This window comes from Salvelinus alpinus, chromosome 8 (genome assembly GCF_045679555.1).
Source record: "Salvelinus alpinus chromosome 8, SLU_Salpinus.1, whole genome shotgun sequence".
NCBI lineage: Eukaryota > Metazoa > Chordata > Actinopteri > Salmoniformes > Salmonidae > Salvelinus > Salvelinus alpinus.
This window is the reverse complement of record NC_092093.1, coordinates 74,393,205-74,400,833: the sequence shown is the minus strand read 5'-3', so window position 1 is coordinate 74,400,833 and position 7,629 is coordinate 74,393,205.

The window sequence follows — 7,629 nt, the reverse complement described above, 5'->3', positions numbered from 1 at the left end:
CATCCTTCATCCACAATAATAACATAACAATTGCATTTATTTACTTGGATCACTGGGAATAACAAAATAAAATACATTCACCTAATTTACTAATGTCTATAATCACGTTTCCATCCACAGTCATCCCTTATAAAAAATAAATCACTACAGCTGTGATGGAAACAGGAAGTTTCGGTACAGTTTTATAAATGCTGACACATAATTTGTTCTTTTGACATGGTTGGATCTTTTTGTGTCTGTAAGATTAATTATGTGAGAAATGGCAGTGGAAATGCCTTTATGCGCAAATATTGATATAATAACCATCATATCGAAGTAAACTTGGAGTGAAGTGATGACATGTTGTGAGGTCCTCCCACTACGACTCGGGAAAGCATGCAGTTTATTAGGCTACACATGAAATAAGTCATGATGAACTTCACAGGGTGGTGGAAGTGTATGGTGCTGAGCTTGATGCTGCTTTCCAATAAATATCGAGGGTCTTATTTTGGTTACTTGATGATCAATTCTTGGCTGCCATTTGACAAATAAAAATAATATTGCTCTTATCCATAATAATCTCATCATGTACTCATAGTAGTTTGCGCGCGTAGTTTGGAGGCAAAAAAAAATCCACTGTGTTGCAGACGGCTATAGCGGTCTGCTAATTAAATGTATTTTTATTTTTTTCCACATTTTTCAGCGGGTGCTGCGGCACCCTTACTGCCCGTGGCTATACTGTAGGTAGCCAATCTGTTGGCTAGAGCGCATGTGCCAAGACTAGTCTGGGCACATTTGCTATATAACGCAATTTTTGGGGGACGAAACCACCAGTAGAGTTGAAAATGCGATGGAAACCCATTTAACTTGTATTTTTTATTCGGTAGACTTACATGGTGATTTAACTGCAAAAGTTATTTTTATGCCACTACGTCATCATGTACTGACTTGTATCCACAACAGGTTAATTTGATGGAAACAAATCTCTGATGGGAAAGGTTTTATAGGTTTCATCCAGATTTTTTAATATTCGCATGAAATTCTGTCGCCAATTTGATGGAAACGTGACTATAAAGTGAATAATTGAACGTGTGGAGCTTTTAACCGAACTTGAACGATTCTGGTTGCGTCAGTTCCTTCCCCTAGGAGTTTTATGTGGAAAACCGATGGAGAACTTTAGTCTTTAGGCTATAGACTAGACTACATTAATTGACTGTTGCAAGAGAAGCCTTTAAAAACAACTAGTCAGTCAACAGAACAGTCTGTCTGACTAAAACTCAGTTAGTTTGGTCTCATGAGTTGGACAGGAAGTTTTGGCATGACAATTTTCAAGTCGACGAAGTGAAAAGTAAATAGCCTCGGGAGACTTCGAAAGTTTTAGAAAAATAGGCGGTAGACTTATTAGGCTAGATTGCTGAAACAAGTTTATAAAGTTAACACTGCTGCCATGGGCTCCGTTACCTCGGCGTTGACAAAAACAAGCAACACCATCGTGCAGGTGTCTTCACCAGTAGAGCCCGAGCGAAGCCAGTCCGTCCGGAGCGGAAGCAAGCGGAGAAGTCTCCGATCAACCATGCCCCAGTGTCAGAGAAGTGGACAGAGCACGCGGAGGTCGCTGTCCGAGGTGCTGAACGCACAGGACAGTAGAGGAGCCGCGAGAGTTGAAGAGACCGTGTCGGAGACTTTTGGAGGTAAGCTAAAAAAACATTCAGCACGCGTTTATGCATAATGAATAAGAATCGGATGTCTTGTCTCTCTGTAATGTTGTCTTTTGGTATATGAGTATTGTATTATTCATACCTGTTTTTGTTGTCAAATCCTGCCCTTCTTGTCACTATGAAATATGCATTTTCCCAGAAAAAAGACCATGCTACTTTCTTTTTTGGATGAAAAGGAAGGATGTCTACTAAATTCTGTCTGTGTTACCACCACTCTAACTAAGCACATTACATTAATTAACACATCCATTCTGAGAAAAGGCAATAATCAATGGTGTGAACCGCACAGATTAGTCCAGGTTCAGCGCTTTTTGAGTCTAATTTCTGATTGAGATTTTAATATTGGACAACGAAAATATGCTAACAAGCTTAAACTAAAGTGTTATATGTGTATGCTATGTAAAAAAAAAAAAAACTCCTGGTTGTTTTGCTGCAGTTGTAGTTAAGTAATTGTGGAAACTGTGTAGTCCTGCCCAATCAACCTGACAACTCTAGCAATTGATAGAACCCACAAGCTATCTGCAATATTAATGCTGATCTACAAAATAAAAGCAATTATGGGGCAAAATTCCACAGACTCTTATTCTCCTTTTCATGGAATGTTTTTAACAACAGATCTAGCGTCCTGCTGCCTCCCAAGACAAACACCAAAATATCCTCTATCTGTCCCCCATGATGTTCTCACCAAGGTTACGTTAATGCTTCCCTTGGAACCTCAGTGGGGAGAGTGGGGCCTTGTGGTGTGGTGCTGTGTGCCTGTATTCGCTCAAGTCTCTCCTGTAGGCTACAGTCCTCAGATCATACTGTATTCACAGTATGGGGCTGTTGTCATATTAGAGATGAAGTATTGTGTTGATAATTGTATAACGATTGATAGATGATACTGTATATGAACAGTGAAAACAGGGAGTATGCTTCCAAATACTGTAGGACAATTATCCCAAAAATCATGCTCTTTTCTGGGTATTGCACAGTATAGTCAGCTGAACAATTGCAGGAAGTGGATGTTTAAGCCCAGTGGGGTTGATAGATTGTAGAGGATTGTAATTACACAGCATTTCATCAGCATCTGGTTAGTTGTTCCACACTCAATCTTATGGTCAAACCAGAGGGCCTGAATAAGACAAACACTGCTCTAGCTGTCCTATTTGGCCCCATGGAGCTGGTTGGTGGTCATTTTGTAAAACTGCTGCCTTAGAGTGTAATCGGTTTAATCTGCAATGGTGCAATAGCTGGACATCTTTATTGAGACATATCCTGGCTTTTTGTAAAAGTTGTGTGGTCTCACCATAAAGGGATTTTGCTAAAATGGCTTACCCCTGCTGGACATTCCTATGGGGTTTTAGCTAGAGTGACGTGTACAGAGCAGGTTTCCTGTCACAAGTTTCTCATAAGTAAATAATATCATATTTCATAGAATTTTATTCAGTAGACGTCATGGAACACTTATAAATATTTTTAGAGTGTCAAAGGTAACTTTTTATTTAATACATCACTTCGAAAGGGAAAATATCAACATTTTACTGCAATTTCTGATATTTTTTCATAATTGTTATGATCATAAAGGACAACACAAAGGTCATATGGTTTTGGTTGTTGGTTGAATGTGTTCCCCAAACATTTTAAGCAATTATGGAGCCATGTAGACCCAACAAAGGGGAAGTCATTACCCAAAACGTCAACATAGTTAAAAGCATTTTTACCATTGGCCTGTAGGGGGCACTACAGGTCGAGCCAGGGCTTTGCTTAAATGGCACTCTATCGGCTTTTGCTCAGCATGAAAAATGATACAAGTGTGCCAATTTTCAACTTCTATACCAAATCAAACTATTTTAAAGCTTATCTACTGGACTATGATCTGATCCCAGCTGTGCAAGGCCTGAGCATTTACCCATGAGCCTGTGCACTGAGGAGCCATTATCATAAACAGGAAATTGTAATGTGTTGAAATTACATGTATTACTCCAATAGCAGTTTGATGACTGCAAATTAGATTGTCACAAACCCACTTGTTTACATCCTAATCCTGGCTGAATGGAGGGGCGTTTCATGTGTAATGGGGTGAAAAGTCACATACTGTGTAGTAGGAACATGGCAGTTTAGCCAGCAGGAGAGTGGCTTCAGACTAGTCACATAGTGATATAATACTGTATATCACTCTACATCAGCATATGGCCATGGTGCGTAATCTAACATACAGTAATGAATGTTACAATAATACTGTATACAGTTGAAGTCGGAAGTTTACACACACTTTAGCCAAATACATTTAAACTCAGTTTTTCACAATTCCTGACATTTGATCCTAGTAAAAATTCCCTGTCTTAGGTCAGTTATGATCATCACTTTATTTTAAGAATGTGAAATGTCAGAATAATAGTAGAGAGAATTATTTATTTCAGATTTTGTTTCTTTCATCACATTCCCAGTGGGTCAGAAGTTTACACGCACTCAATTACTATTTGGTAGCATTGCCTTTAAATTGTTTAATATGGAAAAAATGTTTCGGATAGCCTTCCACAAGCTTCCCACAATAAGTTGGGTGAATTTTGGCCCATTCCTCCTGACAGAGCTGGTGTAACTGAGTCAGGTTTGTAGGCCGCCTTGCTCGCACACGCTTTTTCAGTTCTGCCCACACATTTTCTATAGGATTGAGGTCAGGGTTTTGTGATGGCCACTCCAATACCTTGACTTCGTTGTCCTTAAGCCATTTTGCCACAACTTTGGAAGTATGCTTGGGGTCATTGTCCATTTGGAAGACCCATTTGCGACCAATCTTTAACTTCCTGACTGATGTCTTGAGATGTTGCTTCAATATATCCAAATAATTTTCCTGCGTCATGATGCCATCTATTTTGTGAAGTGCACCAGTCCCTCCTGCAGCAAAGCACCCCCACAACATGATGCTGCCACCCCCGTGCTTCACGGTTGGGATGGTGTTCTTCGGCTTGCAAGCCTCCCCCTTTTTCCTCCAAACATAGCGATGGTCATTATGGCCAAACAGTTCTATTTTTGTTTCATCAGACCAGAGGACATTTCTCCAAAAAGTACAATCTTTGTCCCCATGTGCAGTTGCAAACCGTAGTCTGGCTTTTTAATGGCTGTTTTGGAGCAGTGGCTTCTTCCTTGCTGAGCGGCCTTTCAGGTTATGTCAATATAGGACTCCTTTTACTGTGGATATAGATACCTTTGTACCTGTTTCCTCCAGCATCTTTACAAGGTCCTTTGCTGTTGTTTTGGGATTGATTTGCACTTGTCGCACTAAAGTACATTCATTTCTAGGAGAAAGAACGCGTCTCCTTCCTGAGCGGTATGACGGCTGTGTGGTCCCATGGTGTTTATACTTGCGTACTATTGTTTGTACAGATGAACGTGGTACCTTCAGGCGTTTGGAAATTGCTCCCAAGGATGATCCAGACTTGTGGAGGTCTACAAATGTTTTTCTGAGGTCTTGGCTGATTTCCCCATGATGTCAAGCGAAGAGGCACTGAGTTTGAAAGTAGGCTTTGAAATACATCCACAGGTACACCTCCAATTGACTCAAATGATGTCAATTAGCCTATCAGAAGCTTCTAAAGCCATGACATCATTATTTTCTGGAATTTTCCAAAGTGTTTAAAGGCACAGTCAACTTAGTGTATGTAAACTTCTGACCCACTGGAATTGTGATACAGTGAATTATAAGGGAAATAATATGTATAAAAACGATTACTTGTGTCATGCACAAAGTAGATTTCCTAACAGACTTTCCAAAACTATAGTTTGTCAACAAGAAGTTTGTGGATTGGTTGAAAAATGAGTTTTCATAACTCCAACTTAAGTGTATGTAAACTTCTGACTTCAACTGTATATGAATTGCAAATAATACCAAGATATGGTATCGCCGCAACACGATATTATAGGAAAACATCATCTTGGCATATTTTTGCTAAAAGGTCACAGTAGCTGACATTTTTCTCAATACATTACAGTCAATGGGAAAAGATGTGTCACATGGATGACGTTTTTCTCATTTATCTCATGTCTCTCTACCTCCATTTTATATCTTCTATCTCCCTCCCCTTATTCCCTCCCATCCTCTCTGTCACGTTCGTCATAAGGAATGGACCAAGGCGCAGCGTGCGTAGAGTTCCACATATTTTAATATATAGAAACTCACCATACAAAACAAACTAGCACAAATGAAACGTGATGTTTTGGACTACTCACAGGCAGCTACACAATCACAAGATCTCACAAAGCACAAAGGGGAAATGGCTGCCTAAATATGATCCCCAATCAGAGACAACGATAAACAGCTGCCTCTGATAGGGAACCATAACAGGCCAACATCGACATATAAACGCCTAGATGACCCACCCTAAATCACACCCCGCCTTAACCAACATAGAGAATTAAAGCTCTCTATGGTCAGGGTGTGACAGTACCCCCCCCCCCCCCAAAGGTGCGGACTCCGGCCGCAAAACCTGACTCAATAGGGGAGGGTCCGGTGCGGGGCGAAGTACCCACTCCACTCGTGGACACGTCATCGGAGGAATCGGACCGTGGCTCGTCGCCGGAAGAACCGGACCGTGGGTCGTCGCCAGAGGAACCGGACCGTGAATCATCGCCGGACGCTCCGGACCGTGGATTGTCGCCGGGAGCTCCGGGCCGTGGATCGTCGCCGGAGGAACCGGACCGGGAATCGTCGCCAAATACTCCGGACTGTGGATTGTCGCCGAGGGCTCCGGGCCGTGGATCGTCGCCGGAGGAACCGGACCGTGGATCGTCCCCGGGGACTCCGGACCGTAGATCGTCGCCAGAGGCTCTGGACTGGGAACCCTTGCAGGAGGCCCTGGACTGGGAACCCCCGCTGGAGGCTCCGGACCGCAGACCGTCGCTGGAGGTTCCGGACTGTGGACCGTCGTTGGAGGTTCCGGACTGTGAAACATCGCCGGAAGCTCTGGACTGGGAACTGTCGCCGGAAGCTCTGGACTGTGAAGGCACACTGGAGGCCTGATGCGTAGGACCGGTACAGGTGGCAGAGGGCTGATGACACGCACCTCAGGGCGAGTGCGAGGCGGAGGCACAGAACGTACTGGACTCTGGAGGCGCACTGGAGACCTGATGAGTGGGACTGGTACAGGTAGCACCGGGCTGATGACACGCACCTCAGGGCGAGTGCGGGGAGGAGGCACAGGACGCACTGGACTGTGGAGGCGCACTGGAGGTCTAGAGCACAGAGCTGGCACAACCCGTCCTGGCTGGATGCTCACTCCAGCCCGGCAAGTGCGGGAAGCTGGCACAGAACGCACTGGGCTGTGAAGACGCACTCGGGATACAGCGCGTAAAGCCGGCGCATGATATTCTGGTCCGAGGAGGCGTACTGGAGACCAGGAGCACTGAGCTGGCACAACCCGTCCTGGCTGGATGCTCATTTTCACACGGCAAGTGCGGAGAGCTGACACCGAGCGCACCGGGCTGTGAATGCGTACTGGAGACACAGTGCGTATCACCGCATAACATGGTGCCTGAACGGTCACACACTCCTTAAAGCGAGTGCGGGGAGTTGGCTGTGGTCTGAAACCTGGCTCCGCCAACCACCCCGTGTGCCCCCCCAAAAAACATTTATTGGGCTGCCTCTCGTGCTTGCGTCTTGGTTGCGAACCCCGGAGTCGTCGTTGATCCTCCTTCGCTGCCTCCGTCTGCTTCCCCGGTCGGCGTTCATATCTCTCCAATACCTCCTCCCAAGTCCAGGCTATTCTCTCCTCAACCTCCTCTATAGACCAGGATGCCATCTTCTCCCTAGCACGCTGCTTGGTCCAGTTGAGGTGGTGGGATCTTCTGTCACGTTCGTCATAAGGAATGGACCAAGGCGCAGCGTGCGTAGAGTTCCACATATTTTAATAAATAGAAACTCACCAAACAAAACAAACTAGCACAAACGAAACGT